The following is a 21,381-nucleotide window of genomic DNA, read 5'->3' on the forward strand; positions in this document are numbered from 1 at the left end:
AGAGACACATGCTCTGTTGCCACTTATCAAAGATGTGTCTTTATTGCTGACCCAGTTTCAGGATACATTAAAGTAACTGTGCATGAGCAGTGATGGTGAAATGCTTTATGGGTTGGTGAAGCAAGGTTTGGTGACACCTTACTTGGTATTGAAGGGAAATCTTGGTGTTTGTGGTGCTGGTGCTGTTCATTGATGGAACTGTCTCTGCTCCTTTCTCTCCACTACTCTGTCCCCGACTCTGCTCTACAGGCTCTGTTGGACTCTGCAGACCTTTCCTCTGCTCAGCCAGGGGCCTCAGTCTTTCCTCACTGTGGATGCTAGGAAGGGCTGGCAGAGGAATTTTCCTGTGAAACTTTTCTTTCTCATGAGAGGGCAGTTAGAGAAATCCAGCTTCTCACAGCTTCTCTGTGAAAGCTTTCATTCTCATGTGAACTGGATGGGCAACAGTTTGAGAGAATGTAAACCATTTTTACACCTGCAAGTTGTTATGAGAACTGTGCAAATTATTTTCCTTCTTTAAGAATAATATTTGGAAAAGGGTGTCTTACTGCTCAACCTCTCACCTTGAGAGGTGGTGGGTCAATAGGCCAATCATGTAATTTCTCTTTTGCGAACCATGCTATAAAAGCTATGGGTGATTAAACGAGGCTGCTTCGGCCATATCATCTGACCTGGACTTATGCCATGATTTCGCCGTTCTCTGGGGATAACAGCGACACCTCACATCCCACATCCTCCTGCTTGATGCAGAACAAGAATTGCCTCAATCTAGTTTATGTTACCACTCACTTTAATGCATACCACACATCTTTCATTAGAGTCAGTGTCTTCACATTTCTTCAGTTGCCATCACATCAGTCTTTGTTTTGTGGGTCTAGGATGAAAATGGAGGTAGTTCATATTTTCAATTTTATTCTACGTTTTTCACCAAAACATTGAGATTCTCAATATATGTTAATGAAGGTTTTAAATTACTTTCACTATAGCAATACAGTTTTGTTCTACAACAGTGTTCATCTTTTCAGTCTTTATATTCTTTCAGTAAAATAGTCAGTGTTTGGGGTGAAAATATTAATTAAAGAGATTATCTACTGAAAAGGTCCAAAGTTTTCCTCTATAAACTTCTGCTTGAAGAAATCTAAGTTTTAACTCACATTTAGCTAGTTTCAAAACAGCTGTTCCAATTAGCAATTTATCTTTCTAACATTATTCTATCTTATGCCACCATTTTCCTTCAACTGTAGATGTTTTAACATTGGCAATAAACACAACATATGCAAGGGATATTGCCAATGTGTCTTGTACAGTCATCAAGGATTTAAAGCACCACAAGGAAAGCAGAGTTCTTTGCTTTCCAGGGGGTCCTTTATCTGCAATGAATAAATAAAAGTTTGATCAACAAGATCTCCCTTCATATTTTCTGTTTCTGTCACAGAAAGATGTAACTTGCCATACAGACACCCAGCTGAATGGTTTAATAAGAGTGTTTCCAGTTTTAGCATTAGGATATGAAGCTGTAAGTTTTGTCCTCCTTCTGATTTAAGTGAAAATAAAAAGTTCAGCCTCTTTCCACCAAGGGAGATCAAGCCTCCGTATATAACAGCACTAATTAGAGCCAGATGTATTCTTTTAGCCAAACAGACTTTTGAAATGCATTTATTGTGCACCTAGTGCTGATTGATTTCTTTCGTTGTGAAATGGTGAGTTTAAATTGTTTCAAAACTCTTTACCCCCATGAATATCTTCCTAGATAGCTGTTCATGGAATATTCCTCAATCTTTTAAAGTATCTGGCTTTGCCTTTCTCTACTGCAAAATTCATATGTGTGGGGAGGTAGAGAAATTTGGTACCAAATACCTATTTTCCTCCCACTGGCTATTTTTTATTTTTAAAGAAAAAAAAACCAAAAATTTTGTGTTCAGAATCATAAAACTTATAGTAAATTAATTCCAATTTTTAACTGAATGGAATTTTAATGTCACTGCTAATAATATAATTATTTTCTCTTAGTTTTAAATAATATTTTTACATATATATGTACATAAAATTGGTCCAGGCCACAGATCAAAATAAATGAAAAAAAAGAAGCTTCTGCTCCTACTGGAAAAGAAACACAGAATCAATACTGTAGCAAACACAAAGGTGCCCTAGAATTTTACTCTGGTATGATTCTGTGTAAAGCTTTCAGTTGCATCCTCTTGCATTACCTTGTAGCCTGCTTTTGTTAATGGTTGAAACTTGCTCTCTTTAATATATTTACAGGAAGGTGGGAGAGTAATGAGAAGCATTAAGTAAGCTACCTTGACAAAATACGTTGTCTTGTCCTTGAAAGACTGTGGGAAGTGAGAAGGATAACAGCAGGTACTTCAAATCTAGCCAGTAGTGTACCAGCCCACATCCTTCTTCCATCCTAGTGCTCCGACATCTGCTCTCACTGTGTGCCTCTGCCCCTTCTGCCTTTGCTCCCCAGACACTGTGTCCCTAAAGCCTGGAAATCACGTGTTTTGGTCCACAGAGGGAGTGAAGAATTCACATACAAAAGAAGCAGTCACAGAGGGAAACTCTCAAAATGCCTTTTTGTTCGCTTTAAAAAAAAAAAAAGTCTAGTTGAATAGGCCTCTATCTCTTTCTTTGTTACTGGAAACAGTAATCTCAAATTTAGACAGAAGATGAGTTCCCAAGAGAGCAGGATACAAGCTTTTCTGGCTTTCATTCCCCAACCCCACCACTCTGGGAGATGTGGAACTGACTTCGCCGACTGGAAATGTTGCTTATCTGGATGAGTTCAATCCAGCTTTGACAAACCCGACTCAATATCTCACTGGAGGCAGCCTCTGCTGCAGTGCTGCGATTCCCTCATGAGCTGGATGAAGTGCCCAGAGTTTTTGGCTCACACCTCTACAGGAAAGCACCTGAAAATTCACATGCCCCCTTTCGCCCTTCATCCCTTCTTCCTCTGCTGCCCTGGTTTCCAACATCTTTTTCCCACAGGATGGTCCTGGCAACCTTGTGCACCTCAAATCCAAGGAGACAGCACAAGCAGTCTGTCTCACATCTCCATGGCTGTTGAGGTCCCATATCTGTAGGCAAAGACTGACTGTCCAAGGGGCAAAGACGTATTTTCAATGGAAAAGATACAAGACCTAAAACCTTGTTTGATCAGAAGATTCATCAAAACCAATATAGTTTTGCATGGTTTTTTACAAGTTGGCCCTTCAAAATTAACATTTCCTTGGGTGATATTTTTTTTTGCCAATTTGTTCTACTTTGTGGTACTGTGTTTTTGAAGGATAAGTCACCTGGGAAATCTCAAAAAAATAGCTTCCCAAAGAGAGTCTGGGTGACCTAACTCCTTGCAACTTAGATGAAACTGAGTGAATTCAGTCAGAAAGGTCTTCTCTAAGCATCGCAACACTATACAAATAAGGACAAGTGGAAAACTGTCATCACTGTGGATGTGATTGATGGATATTCTGGGGGAAAAAAAGGGTACTTCTTAAAGGTTTTCTGTATATTCAGCATTGTACTTACTTGATCATTTGTGAAAAGAGCAAACCACTGTTGACATTCATTCACACAGAAAAGTTTAAATTTTATACACTACTGCACCCATTATAGCTCAAGCAAAGTTCATGCTCTCAAGGCCTCCCTTCTTTGTAATTCAGTCAACAAAATTTCCTTTTTGTCTTGCTCTTTTGTCTTTAAAGCTTTTTTTGAATAGAGCTCAAAATTAGTATAGTGAATGTGGCTACAGGAATGAATTAAGATAGCAATTTGCTCTTTTTTTGCTCAAAAAAAAAAAGATGCAGAGATGGGAAAGATTAAATAGAAGAGTTAAGTAAATGAATCTGCCAAAGTAATAATAAAAAATACGTATTTGCAATACTAGCTCTTTTCTCTTGCCATGAACCCAAATTTACAACTCTTAACACCTTTAGCAACAGCAACACTGCTATATCATTAACAGGTCTACTTATTATAAAATAGTAGATTACATTTTTAAAAGCAACCAGTAACTGTTATCTTGTCTTTTAAATTTGGACCCTGATTTTCAAAAAGCAACACACAGACACAACAAAAATGTTGTCACTTTAGAAGGCATTTTCTATGGTAGGGTTTTTTCTATGGTATTTTTTTCTCAGTTGTATTCTTAATTTTGCTAGTGCATAAGTTATTTTATGACTATGAGAAAAATAATAACATGAAGGTTCACCCTCTCATAAATAAAGGTGATTTATGAGGGAAAATTAACAACAGAATAGGCAGAGCTTGCTTAAATAAATTTGTAGTAGCTGACAAATGCAAAACCAGTGAAAAGCAAAGGAAAGATAACAATTGCTCAAGATACTACAGCAAACTGCAAAATGAAATCCAGTAAGGTATTGTTTAAAACTAGATTTTTGAAAATTACCTTAATAAAGGAGATTAATTAGACTGAGAAACAGTATCTTAGCCAAAAAATCTCAATCATGATAAAGTATTGGAGAACTTACTGCAGAGAAAAATCCTGCTTTGTCATGGTGATATTCAAAAGTCACCAGTAGCTTTTTTCATCTCCACAGCTTTTTTGATACTGCTTCCAGGGAGTCTTTGATATATTAATTGATTTTTCTTACCAAATGCATTTTAAAAGGATTCTAAAGTTTCGTCATCCTGCATTTAACATCTGCACAAAGGTTGTCCACCTGACCAGTTATGTCCCAGGGTGACTTTCTAATCAAAAGTCACTGAGCTGGAGTTTGGCTTCCTCGACCTGCAGACACACTTGTACCTGGGGAGAGACTCTCTCAGGAACACCCCTGAGACTTTAGCTCATGATCCAGAATACATGGAGTAGTAGGCATAGGGGCCAGTAACAGGCAGTGCAATAGATCAGCACACCTTCCAGTTATATAATTTCATGTTGTGGGGTTTCAGGAGGGTGAATAAGACAAATAGAAAATCAAATAGTTTGCCACACTGAATGTTTCAGTTTTTCCCTAGGAAACTCAAAGCAGAATTCAAAGCAGAAGGCTTTCTGGGAAGTGATTTTTGACAAGGCCTGACAGGTCCCTTCACTAATTACCATGATTGTTCCAGGTGAACACAAAACCTCACTGTGAATTTCAAGTCTTCTTAACAAAAAGAGGTTTCAAGCTAGTTAAAGAAACTAGCTAGTTAAAGAAACTGGAAATGACAGCTATATAACTTGAGTGAAAAGGCAAATAAATGAAGTCATGGTTGCTCACATGAAAATAATTAATTTGAACTTTTCAGAGAGAAAAATAACAGGGTAGATAATATGTCCCAGAAGGAAAGCAAAAGTGGAAAAATATATACTTAATAATATAGGATTAATCTGTTACAATGTAAAAAGTGAAAGATTCAACAGAATTAATAGAAATGGGTTTAACTGCATGTTTTCTCCTCATAGAAGTCAAAAACTGAAGGCATTAATAAAGTTTTATTAGGATTGAAAGATTTTCATTTATTTGAACACATATTGTACTAGTCTTTTATAGAACCAAATAAAAACAGAGATATTGTGGACATATAACTTTGTCTCCTTGGTTAAGATTTCCACCAGTTTCTTTATTTATTTATTAACCTTTAATACCTGAATATACAGAGAATTCTTTTAGAACTAAAACATCTCTTAAAATCTCTTCTTAAAAATATTTATTTTGTGATTACTGATTGTTAGAAATTTATACGGATTCTGGCACATTCATAGTCTTACTGTAAAAACGTCACATTTCAGTAAAATTATCCTGTAACATTTTTAGAACTGAAAAATACGCAAAAAAATTTTTTTTTTATTGTATCCTTAATTTTGATGGTTTGAAAAGAATAACTGGATGGAACTTCTCTTGCCTCGCATATTTATGAGATTTCTTGCTATTAGTTCTTTTCAATTTAAAGAATAGAACTACTGGATCCTTTTGAAGTTACTTCATCCAAGGTGAAAATGGAAAAAAATAGAAAAGGATGAAGCTTTTCTTCTCTAAGAAAAGGGAGATCAAAATTTCATTCTATGCTGTCAATTTTTTAAGAGGATAATGTAAAAGAGAACATAGATGGTCTCTGAAATATAATAAAGTTTTTGTCAGTATTTTAATTTTTTTAACATGATATCTACTTTCAAAGTTCTTCAAAACATCAGCCAAAACCAGCCCTTATAGATAGACGACATTTTTTGAACAGTAAAAATAAAAGAGAAAATGAGCTTGGATCCTCTTCAGTAATTTGACAAGCTAAAATACTGAAGCCTAAAAAGATTTCTCACTCAACATGTAAAGCTTATTTTGAAAGGGATAAGATCTAAAGCTAATTTTGAGAACCAAAACTCAAAATATTTTCAATGTCTTGCTGATACTCTGTGCCTAAGACAATATTTACAGCTGCAGAAACAGCCCCCAGAGCCCCAAGGAACTATCAGCCCCAGGAAACCCAGCAGGAATGGGGAGCACAGGGCGAAGTCTCCCTTTCAGACACCTCAGCCTGCTGCTCTCACCCTCACTTTGTACCCAGCACTGACTATAGAATTTGGTTTGGGCTCTTTGTCCCAGGAGTTAGCCCAGGAACAGAGGGAAGCAGGGCATTCCTGCTTGTTTGCTTGTACGGATGAGAAATAAAGGTTGAATCTCAGTGATCTTTGGCTTGCAAGGACCCAGATCAGAGCTGGGCTACTCCAGCAGACATGCCGGTATTGATCCTAGCTACACCATCAACCTCCTTGTTTTGCTCCATATTGCAAAGCCCAAGGAGGAGGAGAAGAAATAAACTGATTCAACTGAGTCATCTAGCTGCAAGAACAGAGCCTTTTTGACATTTGCTTGGTGTTTCATTTTTGAGAGCGCTGTATCATCTTTGAAGTGCACTTTGAGTCACTACCTTCAATCCTGCATGCCCTGATTTAAATATTGAAGACATGGGCCTTGGCATTTATTGCAGGAGCTGCTTGACACTTTCCACTGCCTATGACTGTTTTCTGTTGCTCAAAACTTCATAAATATTATGATTGTATACTGAATTTTCCATTCCTGATATCTGTCTTAGGCTGTGTTTTGGTTTTGCTTTTTTTTTTAAATATTTTGGTCAAGATTAAGTTCCTGTTTCTGAGAGCATATTTAAGGAAAAAATCACATCATTCTGCCCAAACAGAATGAACAATCCAAACCAAACCAACCACCAAATGCTAAACAAACAATCCAAAACAGCAATAAAACAAACAAAAAAAATCCAACAAAACTGGGGCAAGTGGCTGATACACCTGAAGGCTGTGCTGACATTCAGCAGGACGTTGATAGACTGGAGAGGTGGGCGGAAAGAAACATGATGAGGTCCAGCAAGGGCAAGAGCAGGTTCCTGCCAGCAAGGAATAACCCCAAGTTCCAGCACAGTTTGGGGAATGACCTACTGGAGAGCAGCTCTGGGGAGAAGGATCTGGGGTTCCTGGTGGGTGACAAGTTGTCCATGAGCCAGCAGTGCCCTCATGGCCAGGAGGGCCAATGGTGTCCTGGGGTGCATCAGGAAGAGTGTGGCTAGAAGGTTGAGGGAGGCGATCCTGCCCCTCTACTCAGCCCTGGTGAGGCCACCTCTGGAATGCTGTGTCCAGTTCTGGGCTCCTCAGGATAGGAAAGACAAGGAGCTACTGCAGCACAGGCCACAAAGATGATGAGAGGCCTGGAGCATTTGTCTTATGAGGAGAGACTGCAGGAGCTGGGCCTGTTCAGTCTGGAGAAGAGAAGACTGAGAGGAGATCTCATTAATGCACATAAATATCTCAAAGGAGGGTGCCAAAAGGATGGTGCCAGACTCTTTTCAGTGGTTCCCAGTGACAGGACGAGGAGCAATAGCCATAACACAAGAAGTTTCAACATGAGGAAGAACATTTTTACACTGAAGGTGGCAGAACACTGGAACAGGCTGCCCAGGTCATGCAGTCTCTTTCTCTGGAGACATTCAAAACCAACCTGGACATGCTCCCGTGTAACTTGCTCTAGGTGATGCTGCCTTGGCAGGGGAGTTGGACTTGAAAAACCAGGAAAATGCCCCAGGATCAATGGTGTGGGGCAGGAGGCTGCTTGGTAGGTGAAGGTTAGGCCAGGCCAGGCAGGTACATCCCCCTGGGTTCCCTGACTGAGATTGGCGCAATGAGCTCAGTGTTTCCTGCCAGAGTGATGCATAGGAATGAAGTCAGGTCAGTGTTTCAGGTCCCTTGATGGATTTAAGGATTACATGGTCAAGGGGAAGCATATTGAGCCTACAAGGAGTACGTGGGGGTGGCAGGGATGGAGGGAAGGTGAAAGCAGTTTACTCTAGCAGAAACCGTCTCTCCTGTTCCCAGCTGGGAGGCCCTGCAGATCAAAAAGCTTCCCTTGTGCAGAGCAGGAGGAGAAGCAACACTTTCCTACACACATTTTGGCAGGACCTGAGTTTGCCTGCCTTGGAACTTGGCACAGACAAGCCTTTCAGCATGCAGGAGTGCTGAGCACCGCTGCCCTGAGGAAGGCGTATTCAGGGGAGCGTACCCCTCCTGAAAGTACAGGTATGGTTTTACTGGAATTTATTGGAACTTTTTAAGGAATGCAACATTGAAATAATATATAGTTAGTGTGACTGGGGCCCATCATGCATAAATAAAAACTAAGAGGATAAAAATTTGGGGTTGCAAAGGTAAATTCTCAAAATTTAGAAGCAGTCCTAACAAAGGCAGCCTGCATATGCTTAATGCAGCTGCTTTAAGTGTACCAGTTCTTTGATCTAAGCGGCATCACATCCAGCCACAGCAATGTGACAAAGTCCATTCTGTTCTCTCAGGGCTTTGGCAAGATTACCAACCCCAGGATCTCTAAGGAAAGGATAATGCTAAAGTACAGTGAATTCTCCACTTGAACACAGAGAACACAATTTCAACAGGATTCAAGTGGATTCAATGGGCAGGATGAAAAATCCTACTATGCATGCCTTAGAGAAGCAGTAACTGGCAGAGAGACAAGGTGTCATTGCTTCCCCAGCAAGCAAGAAAAAAGTGTAGTCTTAGTTCCCTTCTCCTCAGCCAGGAATAGTAGGGCACTCTGACTTCATGGTGCTAATTAAAGATCAGATGTGTTTTCAGACTTTGGATATTCCTTCAGTACATGGATCAGCCATTCCTAACCCAGGTTGCTTCTTCTTCACTGTGCTCATTGTTGGAATTTCTTTTTTTTTGGACCTTTGATCCAAATATTCAACTGGTATAAATTGGTACTGCTCCCTAGGGACTTAGTTTTTAAAGATGAGAGAAAAATGCTTTTTAAAAGCACTGCTTTGTCAGTCTGATGGTGAAAAGATGAATAAGAATGTCTGCTACTTGCAGTACACAACTGGCTGCCTTAGTAATATAGTCAAAATTGGCCTGAAGTAACCCTGTATAGGACAAGTAACATCACTAGAGAAGTGGAAAGATAACCCTGGCAGAAAGGTTTATGGAAACTGGATTGAAAATGGGCATCAAAAGAAAAATTAATGTGCGCTTTTGCTGCTCTTCAATTATGGCATTTTATACAACAACTCTGGCATTTTATAGTGGGCTTCCTGAGCAAACTTGCTCTACTGACAGCACGAGTTATATGATCAGATAAAGCTACTGTCACTTAGTGCAGAAGGGAATGCAGCATGGATGGGTTAATCTCAGTACCTATAGCAGCCTAAACTGGAATCCGTTTTCCTTGTCTGCAGTAATTACCAGTTCTGTAACAGCATGTTTCCCTTTGTTACACATGAAAACACACAGTGAATAAATTAAAAAAAAAAAAAAGTTTTATGGTACAATTTCTGTTAGAACCCGTTTTTAGCTACTTATGTTATTTGAAGGCGCAGTCACCAATATGTTTTTCTTCTGGTGTAAGCTTTGTCATTTGCTATGGATGTTCTACATATGCCTAGGTAGTCAGGACTAGCAGTTTTAGATGTACAAATGCACTTACAAATCCAGAGAGGAATGGTAAGCCAGCATATTGAGATTTGGAAGAGTGAAAAGACTAGTTTCTGCTACCTAGGGTGTTGTAGATTTACCATATTTCCCAGAAAACTTTCAGGAAATTTGCATTTCATGGGAAATACATGGCCTAAATGGGTGTCCTTAGATTTGGTTTATCAATTTAAGATATGTGAGACTTCTTTATTGTCCTCACATTTCACTGTTCATAGAGTTGTCCTACATGACTCTGATTTGCCTGTTACTCCTTCTTTAAAGGCTCCCAAACAACTTTATCTTCTTGGTTTGGGTTTTGGTTTTTTGTTTGTTTGGTTTGGTTTTTTTTGGTTTGGTTTTTTTTTGGGGGGGGGGGGGGGGCAGGGGGCTTGTTTGTTTCAGTTTGTTTGGTTGTCTTTTTTAATTAAAATGAAAAGTTTCTATCTCCACTTGAAGTCTTGACCAAAAGCAGATCTCCTTGTGTGTTCTGGCACTGTCTCCACCAGGGGTTCTCCCTGTTCTCCTTGCAGTCCAAGTCTTTCCCCTGGAGTGTTTCTGACAGAGCCACCCAGTCAGGTCTTTCAGCAGCAGAGTTACATGACTATCCAGTAAAGAACTTTTGGAGAAAGCAAGCTTCCTCTGATCCATTCCAGTGATGGGAAAAAGAAGAACACTGCCAGCAGCTGTGTTAAGGTCCAAACACTGAGTAAATAATTCAAAAAGAGAATTAACTACGGGCAGGGTGCAGGAAAGACACGAGTGCGTGTGTGTGTGTATATGGATGAAGGTCTTATGACTATATTAACAGTACTACAGTTCTCAAGGGGTGGAGTGCTGCAGACTAAAAGCTTACTCAACACTTCCATGAAAGAAAAACTACATACAAATAGCGCTGACAGAGTAGCAAACACACAGTACATTCATATTCCCAGGGTAGCAGTGGAGAGTTTTTCCTGGTTTAGAGGTGCTCTAGAAAGGGATTAAACCAAAGCAGCTCTGATGCCCTTTTTATAAGCACAGTTATATGTTGTATCAATTGTTCTGTTGAAATCAATGCTTTAATACATAATATTTATGCATTTAATCTGAAAATTATGTCTTAAATACCAATTTTCCTTGTCAAAGCTGGTAGAATCCTAGAGTTCCAGCTGCTGCTTCTGTGTGTCTTCTACAGTTGCTCTTCATCTTCCTTGCTCTCATTTCAGTATTGTGGTGTTTATCTTTCTTGGCCCCAACACAACCTGGAAGGAGAGTGTTGCCCTTCTTTGCAGTGTCATAGCTGGGGGAGCACAGAAGACCTGGAGAAGTAGGTTTGAGCCTTAAAAGTGTCTTCATATCCTGAGCATGTGTGGTCACAATTTTATTAATATTTGAGCTTATTGTTCTTCTGAAAAAGACTAAAAATCAAACTCTGTACTGAAGAACACAAATTACAAATTTTGGGCTGTCTTGTGCCTTGGATCATAGCATACTCCTGCTATGTCACACATTTCCAGTTAGAACCCCTGACTAGAAACAGTGGTTTCTTCAACACAGACAAATCCAAACTGAAGTACTTGTTCATTTAATTCATAAATTCCCTTCTGTCCTGTGCAGAATGAATCAACACATTCCCACATGCCTTCCTAATGGAGAACCTTACATTAGGAACCAATAATAGAGTACATCTGGGAAGATTTAGCCACCATATGCCTTGGCATAATTTGAATAAATATCAAGGAACTGTGTGCATGCTGGAATTAATGGAAACTGTGCTTTCACTAAATAAAATCATTACTTCCCAGTTATCCTATTTTAATAATAAAGTCCCCTCTAGGCATAAAGTTTTTTTCATAAAATATTTATTTAAATAGGCAAAATTGTTGTGCTTATATTGTTAGTTAACCAATTTCTGCATATAAAATGAAGGATATAATTCATATGCAGTGCCTGAAATACATTATTACAGATGTATTCAGAAAAGAAAAAGTCACTTTGTCAATAGAAACATTTCCAAAAAACAAATTCAAGTGAAAATTACCAAAGAAAGCTTTCTGTAACATACTTTTACCTCTGCTTAATTTGGAAAGATTAACTCCTACACATTCCATTTTATTGCATTATAGTTACACACAGGAAAATGTACAACCTATATTAACTTTAGTTTTCATTAAATTTTTGCTCTAAGGAGCAGTCTTAAAATATCCTGTTTTAAAATTATCTTCACTTTCTGCTGTTATCCCAGAAATAATATCATATTAAACCTGTTTTTCAAGTATCCATTAGAATAAGAATGTCAAGTGAGTCATTCTTTCAATATAATGGCAAGATATGGTTATTTTTATTTGTTGAAATTGTAATTATTTGCATATACAACCCTATCACTAGTAGTTCAAGAAAAAATACTTAAGACATGATGGTGATATTAGACAGACTGATTAAATACAGCAATATTTTAGAATCATGGAATAATTTTGTTTGGAAGGAACCTTAAAGATCATCTAGTTCCAACACCCCTGCCATGTGCAGAGACACCTTCCACTAGACCACCAAACCCCCACCCAACCTGGTGCTGGACACTTCCAGGAGTGAGGCATCCAGAGTTTCTCTGGGCAAACAGTTCCAGTATCTTGCCATCTCCATAGTAAAGAATTCATTCCTAATATCTAATATAAGCCTACTCTCTTCTGGTTTAAAGCCATTTGCCCTTGTCCTATATTTTCTTGTAAGTCCCTCTCCAGCTCTCTTGCAGGCTTCTTTCAGGTGCTGGAAGCTGCTATAGGGTTTCACCAGAGCCTTCTCTTCTCCAGGCTGAACAACCCCAACTCTCTCAGCCTGTCTTCATATAGAGGTGCTCCAGGCCTCTGATGATTTTCATGGTCCTCCTCTGCACTTGCTTCAGCAGATCCTTGTCCTTCCTCTGTTGGGGGCCCAAGAACTGAACATGTTATTGCAGGTGGGGATTCAAAGAGCAGAGCAGAGGGGTGGAATCACCTCCTCTGACCTGCTGGCCACCATGCTTTTGATGCAGCCCAGGATAAGGCTGGCTTTCTGTGCTGTGAATGCACATTTTCCAGTGGTGTTGAGGTTCTTTTCTACCAAGACCCTCAGGCCCTTCTGCACAAGGCTGCTCTCAACCCCTTCTCTTCCAAGCCTGTGATTGTGTTTGTGATTGCCCCAACCCAAATGCAGGGACCTTATGCTTGGCCTTGTTGAGCTTCATGAGTTTCGCACAGGCCCCCCTCTCAAGCCTGCCAAGTGCCCGGGGAGTGTTAAAAAAAATGTGTGGATGTGGCACTTGAGGACATGGTTTAGTGATGAACATGATGGTGGTACTGGTTTGATAGTTGGACTAGATGATCTTAAAGGTCTTTTCCAACCTTAATGATTCTGTGATTCTCTGTCATGTGGGGCAGTGTCAGATATGTTGCACAAGTCCAAATAGAGCCACTATAGCAGAGTCAGCCAGTTAGTCAGAACAATGTACTGTAGGTGATGAAAATCTTGTTCTAATTATATAGTATTTGTGACACAAAAAACAGACATTGCTCATGACACTGACAGCAATTTCAGTTTACAAATGGTTCAGTTTTCTGAGTGAGTTAACAGCCCAGCAGACTCAATGGACCCACGAGAGGTACCAGTGAACATTATATCGATTTTTTTCTCAGTTCTTCTAAAAATTACAAATTAATTAATAATTCAGAGGTGAGATTATACTTGTTCCTGAAAGTGATAACAATACTGTAGCTGCTGACAATCATAAAGGCAGAAACAGCAAAACCACTCTCCCAAATCATTACATTGATATCTTAGCTGAGTGTACTACTGTAAGTGATCTAATAAATAACTGCATGACAGAGACTGTATTACCTTTGCTCTGGTTTTTTAATGGTTTTAATGGAAGGAAAAAACACTAACATAAATTTTAATTTTACGAAAGATTCTTAGTAATTTTTTCATGGAGTCGTAGGGTATAGTGCATGCAAATACACATTCTCCAGGATTTGTTCCTTCTACTCCTTTATAGAAGACCTTTCTTCTTTATAGAAATAAAAGGCACAAAACCCTTCTTGACATGCATTTGCTTGTAAGTTTTAGATATCTGTAGTCTATTAGAAAAAGTAAGCTGACTGCAATCATTCTCCTGCATTGTAGGTAGTATGTCAAGCTTGGCACGTCGATTCCCCTTCCAGTGTTTCTCATTCTATTTGGGAATTAGGGGAGAAGACTGGTTAATTTCCACAGAGGAGATGATACATTATTAGATATGGATGCAAGATAGGCTAGTATTTCTTAGATCAGCAGTTGTAGTCAAGATTTTGATGAAGAACATCATTGGGATAGTGTAGGAGAAGAAGACAGATATATTAAAAGCATCTCCCTCAGATACAAGAAAAGACTTTGCGTTGCCATACATAATTTTAGCCAACTTTATGAAAATGTAGTGAAATGCTCTGTCATTATTAAAAAAGAAAGAAAAAGAGATTAATTTACTCTTGCAAATGATACTAAAATATCAAAAAGAAAAATTCCCAAATAGAAAGCTTGCCTAGATCATATAGTGCTGTGAAAATGCTCTAATGTTATCTTTTTACTGCTCATGAGACCCAGGTTTTTCCCCGTGCTTTGAGGGTGTGAATCTTCCCTCACGCTGAGAGGCAGGGGCAGTGCCCACAGAGGTGGAGCAGACAGAAAGGGGGAAGTAAGCATCACATTTCATTTATTCTTTGGATGTAGCTCACCCCCGCCCTGCAACTTCCGCAGGTGAGCTGGCATGCCTTCATCCCTGCCACATCACAAAGGCTGTGATGGTTTCAAGGGTTTAGCACTTTGAATGTGGTTAGGTCACCCATCTGGACTTTGATCTGAGCTAAAGGCACTATGATATTGAATTCAGGGCTGCAGTTTTGCATGGCAGCTATGGCATGGTCCTGGGTAAAATTTATGCTGTATCTCTGCAGCTGTAACCCTCTATAGCTGCCCACAAATGTGGACAGGGTCCCAAGGGACAAAGTCAGAGCTCTGTGAGACTTGTCACGGTGGCAAAGGAGCACCTAATAGCAGAGTGGCTGCGAATCCCTGCCTTGCTTCCCAGTGCTCAGACAGAGGGAGTTGCCTTCTCTTTTCTTGCTTATTTTTCTTCTGTTCTGAAGTGCTGTGCAAGAGAATTCACTGGTGGCATCATTAGCATGATAGCATCATGCAGCAGTTGCTTTCACCTCCAAAGCCCTTTACAAGCATTAGTTTAATAGATCTTTTGCATGAATTGAGATAAAAGAGTATTTTATCAGCATTGTCTGAACATAACCAAGACTTCCCCTTTTTGATAAGCTGTTACTGAATATTTCTGAGATTTTTCTGCTCCCAAATATTTTCCTAGCTTGCATATATAAGGATAGCATTCAAGGACTTACTCAGAATATTAAAATCTTGACTGTGGCTTGCATTGATTTTAATGGATGTGTTCCTGGCAGTGTGGTTTTCATAGCTTTGGTATTTGTTCTCTTTATTTATTTATATTCAAGGCTTTCTTCTTTGGATAGCTGAGGTGGCATTGTGAATTAGTTTTGAATATTTTGCTGTAAGTGGTCATGTCCTAGTGTCAGTTAAGAGCATACAGTCTAGCCTGAAGGTTCTGTGACTGCTGAGCTATCAAATTCACTTCAGTGTATACTGCCCAGTGAATACATATGTGAGCTTCAATGATCCAGTGGGAGCACACTTACTAATATTTAAGAGTTCCATGTGAAATACCATGGCATCTGTTCACATCTTTACGAACTCCCAGTAAAAATGATGCTTTACAAATGGAGTACAGAAATACCCGTAATTAAGCTAAAAAAAAAAAAAAAAGGCACATATTACCATAATGAGGATTAAAAAAAGGGGTTGATATCCACAAAATGTGTTTTGAGATTCCTTTCTTATTTCCTAGTCAAGGAGATACATTGTCCTATTTCCTATATCAAGAAATTCTCCTTGTTCCTGTGGCATTGCTATTACTGTTTGTGTTACTGCAGAATTTCAGGATTGAGATTTCAGTATACCACGTAAAAACACAATAAAATAAAGCTCCCTATCCCAAATAATTTACCATATGGGAAAAACCAGGCAGATGTACCAAACAGATACAGGCATAACAAGGCATAACAAGAGGCATAACAATCTTTTAGCACACCACTGTAAACAATGGTCATCACACATGCCATTCTTTCAGAGAGTTATTAGTTCTAGAAATTGATGTGGTTAATAAGGTTCAGAGTAATAATATCATACCTCTCCATTAATTTACTATTTCATATCCTCAGTAAATTCATATTTATCAATTAACTGAATATTTAGTTCTCCATTTCAGTCCTCCGGCGTCTGAGGAAATAAACTGCTAAGGAATTTTACTGAGAAGTTACCAGATGCATTTCCAATACTGATTTAATTTCTGATATTGAACTTCTTACTTCCCTAAATTGCAGAAGCAGATGGGAAATGACTGTGTGTGACCTGCAGGAAAATTCCAGTATATTGAAAACCAAGCATCCCAAATATGAATATAAAAGAAATATATAAATGAAAAATAAAAATTACTGGTACCAGTGCCTAAAATTCATTGTTACTTTGGAACATCAGCAAATGATCTACCTATCTAAATGAGGTTGCTTAGTATGTGGAGACATTATGCTATAGCTAGATCATTTTTCCTATTTTCAAGTTTTAACTTTTTTTTATATTAGATTTCAGACACAGGCAAAATCAAGATTGGTGAGCTGGTTTCATATGCTATCAATAGTATTTTCTTATGTTATTTCTTTAAAAGTGATATAAAGAAACTGTGCACAATCTCTAATTGAGACTCTGAAATGTGTTATTCTTTAGATTGAGACTTTTGTAATGCAAATTGCATGCTACTGCATTTCAAGATGAGAAGTAATCATGGACAGTGAAATGAAGAGGAAAGAAATGAAAAGATGGACAGCAAAGGAATTTTATTTATTTGACTAAAGGCTGAAAATGCACAAAAGCAGGTAGGTACAAGGATAGGACAAGCTTGAGATTTCAGATAAACACAGACTGAAATTAAGAAAAAGAGAAAGTAAAACAAGTAAAAACATTTAACGCTGTGTTCAAATAACATATTAAAGAGTTTGGCACATTTTTCCTTTTTTTTTTTATCAGACAAGTGTTTCTTGTTGTAGCGTAATGAGACAGTGATAAGAAACTTTTTCACCTTTCCTTCATTAACTATTTCAACTGGTACTGACCCATTTTCTCACTATAATGTCATCTAAGACTTAACAACTTGGAAGTTGCTTACTTTCTTGGTTGCCTAAGAATAAATTGCTGCTTTAATTTGAATGCAGTGTCCATTTCTACTCATAGATAATGACAAGTATTGCTGAACTTGTTATTCTAATTGTTGTATTTACGTAGAACGTAACAGTTCTCAGCCTCTAAAAACCCCACTTTTATAGTGTTTTACTAACTTGTCTCCTCATCCCAGGTGCGTGTGAAAAAGTTGAAATCCACTGTGAAATGTTAAGTCTTTCTGGCCTTTTGTAGTATATTGAGCGGAACATTGGACACACACTGATCCACGGGAGAGATGTGCAGGGAGAAAATTACAGGCAGAAGAAAAATAGGAATCTTTCAGCTTAAGGCCTGATGGCTGTTTTCCTAAGCTCCCCCTGCTAGAAAGCTTACCTTGTTAATATTTACAGTGCAATAATGATTATCTCTTTCCTGGCAGCGTGGGTGGAATCTGTCAAGCTATTTGTTCTGTTAACACTCCAGGCCCTACAGCTCTTATCATAGTCTATGGAGAGAACTCAGTTCCCTCAATGGTACAAAATTAACATAAACTTTTTCTCTCCTGTATTTTCAAGTCTGCTTCTTGCAAGCATAACATGTACGTTGATATTCTTTGCAAGAGAAACACCATCAGGCTTGCATAATTGATCTGAATTTACTAGTTCTCACTTTTCTCTTCGATACTCATTTCAAATCCCATTACTCCAGCCAGTGCCAGGTGACATACAAGAGTGCAGTAGGGCAAACAGACTCTCGTCTTTCACTGTAAAATCCTCCCTGTTCCTCCATGAGATTTCAAGCCACCCCAAATGGAGTTGCAGCCTTAGCAGTGTGGAAACAACCTGTTGGTTCACTGTGGTAATCGCTGTCTTTACACTACCATACTCTCACCAGTAACTACTGCATTGCAGAAGGCAATCTGGTAGGAAAGCTCCCTAGAAAATTTAAACTAGTCACTAGATTCAATACTAGCATATTTATGTGAATATCTAATGAACTTCAGTGTCCTGGGTCATTTATAAAACAAGACTAGGAGACCTAGAAACCATTTTAGGCCTTAAAGGTCTCTAAATTAATGGCATTAGTGAGAGGATGATATTTTAACTCTTAGCAGCCAATCTTGACAAAATAAAATGCCATCTAACTGGTTTGTGCTTCTTCTACAGCCTTTTACACTTCCAAAAAATTCAGAAAGCAGGATGTGCGTCATTGTCCAGATCTCTTCTGTAATGTGCAGTTCTCTCAAACCCTCCACATCCACACCTTACCCTACACTACGTTGTTACTAGTTTCCTGAAAGAATTGGCCTTGTTGCTGAACTTCTGACACAGACCTGTGTTTTCACATAAAGCCAGGTCTCTTCACATGGCTAGAATTTACAGGCATTTTTGAATTGGATATCGACTGCACCCTCTGTTTGCCTTTTGTTTTCACCTTCTTTCATCTTTCACTGTAAGACAATATCTTTCAGCAAAGTTACTTCCTTAAGTGAATATAAGCTTTTCCACAATTCAGCAAGAAGATTAAATTCAATTTTACCTTGTTTTTCCAAGGCTATGAGGCACAGCAACTAAGTGAACATCTGTTGTCCAAGTACAACCAACACAGCTCTACAGGAAAAAGCCTATAAAATTCTAAGTAAATTCAGTCCTGAAAGAAAACAAACAGAAAACCCCAACAATTTTATACTCCTTCCTGCAGTGTCAGCTGCCCAGAACTTACTGCCACAGTGTAGTTTCTCTAAAAGGCTTAGCAGTCAGTGTGAGCATAAGGCAATTGAAATCAGTTGAGGTCTGCTCAGCTGCATCAATGGAGAATATAAATATAAACTGGAATATTAAAGTTCACAAGCACTCTCTGTAACTGAGTATCCTGTTCTGCAGTTTTGCTAAAACACAGTAGAGAGATGGAAAGATATGTAAATAAATTTCTAATGCTGCAGCTTTAGGTTTAAGTGTATGGAAATAAAATTAGAGATATTCTGACATAAAATCTCTGCACTTAAAAACAACAACAACAACAGCAACAACAACAAAAAAACCAGGAAGCCTTTCTTCATTGAAAATTAAATATTTCTGATAGGTTTTACTATCCTGGGTAATTTAGTATGTGAAAGTGTGTAGGCAATATTTCAACATGATTATTCATATATACTTGGAGTTTAAAAATTATTAGTTAGACAGCATGTTTCTAAATTGAATCGATTTGTTCTGGTTTTGTTCTTATGTCACATCCCACACTGGAATATCCGAGTGTTTCTCAGCTGCGCATGGAGCAATGTAACTGCCATCAGTACTGTGCTATCTATACCCCCATACTCTCTCCAAAGGGTGGACAGTGTGCATTGAAGCATCTTATCTCAGTTTGCTATCAAATGCTGATGTTTTCTGAGATATTTGGTGAAGTGTTATGCAGCTCAAGCATATATTCAGCCATACAGCACAGGAAGCTGCTGGGTGAGTGTGCCGGTTTGGCCAAATTTAGAAATACATCCTCTGAGAGAAGGCAGGTTACAACCATCCTTCCCCCACCAGGTTCGGGAAAAAAGAAACTTTTTCCTTAAAGGAAAGTGAAAGAGATAAAAATTATTTATTTAACAAACACACGGGAAAGGATAATAACACTAAATAATAAAATCTCTCGCTGTGGAGAAAAACCTGGGCAAGTGTTAGAGTCCTCCCTTTTGGTCTCCTCGGAGCTGGGGCTTGGCCCAGGGCCAGGCCCTCTGTGCTTGGTGGAAAGTCCTCCCGATGTGTTCTGATATTGAAGCAGTCCAGCAGAAAAAGGGAAAAAATCCAAAGTTCCAGGAAAAACAAAAGCCCAACTCTCCATCTCTCTCCAGAGAAAAAGAAGCTGAAAAACTGGCCAAAAGCTGGCTGGAAAGCAAGCTGCCTCCTCCCGCTCCCACCGCTGCTGTTAGAAGCAAGAGAAGTCTGTATCTCTGTGTCCTCGAAACATGAAAATAAAAACTGCAAAACTGCTTTGAAGAAGTTTTGCTCAGAAGTTTTCCTCCCCCCTCTCAGGCTCAGTTTAAAGGCATAGAAAGGCACAAAATTAATTTCTGGGCATGGGGCAGCGATAGGGGATACACATCATGAAGTCACCCCAAGACAGTGAGATATGTAAAGGCTTTGCCGTCCAAACTGTTCCCCATGTAGAAAGCACCTGTAAAAGGGCTGAAGCAAGAAATGGCATAATTTCATTCATAGATGGCATATCTGAGCCTCTAGACCATACCGAAAAGCATTAGTTATTTATTTTAAATTAAAAGGCTTATTTCCTTCCTGATTCTCTCTACAGCTTTCTTTCAGATTGATGAAACAATCCCAGATGATGCATTCTCATTTACATTTTTATAATGATGGTTTGCAACTCAATCAATACACTTTAGAGATATCAGAATTAAAGCATCCCAGAGTATCTTCAGGGAAATATGAAATACCAGGTTTATTACAAGATCAAGATGTATAACATTAAATTAAAGCTTTTTTAAGTTGAAACTTCTTTCTTTGAGCAACAATTAACTTACATTTTCCCCCTTCATTCCCTGTCTGCATGTCAACTGTCACACATTTCTGAAACCTTTAGTTGGTATTGCAGTTTGAAATTTTCCTTTTTTCTGACACTATGCTTGACTCTCACAGAGTCATGTCTTCTGAGCAAGCCTTGTTACCACTCAGAGTTCATTAAGCCCAATGCAGAAGTATACAATGTAGCATTTAGTGTAGGTGTGAAAATTAAGCAGAATCCAAATAACACTTCTCATTTGTTTAGCTTATTTCCCATATTTCCTGCAGCTCTGATAGCCCTTAGCCTTTACCCTCATATTTGATGGGCTTGAACTTTATACCCTTTTGTTCTTTATTGTCTTTCACTTGCCTTTTTTTAATTTGTGTCTCAGGAGAAAATTAGAAGTGATGATCAGTGGCTGGGTTATTTTGAATAATTCTTCTGCCTGCAAGTAACCAGATGCAGGATTTCAGTAGGATGCTCATTAGGCCAACATGACTCAATGTAATAAAGAATAAGAAATTTTAGATATGTATTGAAAGAAGCTGGCAGATCTAAGTTCTCCCTAGACAGAAGAAAATTCTTTTTCTGTGTGTTGCTGTGCACTCACAATGAAATTAAAGCTGGTGATTTTGAAAGACTTAGGATCC

The sequence above is a fragment of the Corvus hawaiiensis genome, chromosome 3 (assembly GCF_020740725.1).
Source record: "Corvus hawaiiensis isolate bCorHaw1 chromosome 3, bCorHaw1.pri.cur, whole genome shotgun sequence".
NCBI lineage: Eukaryota > Metazoa > Chordata > Aves > Passeriformes > Corvidae > Corvus > Corvus hawaiiensis.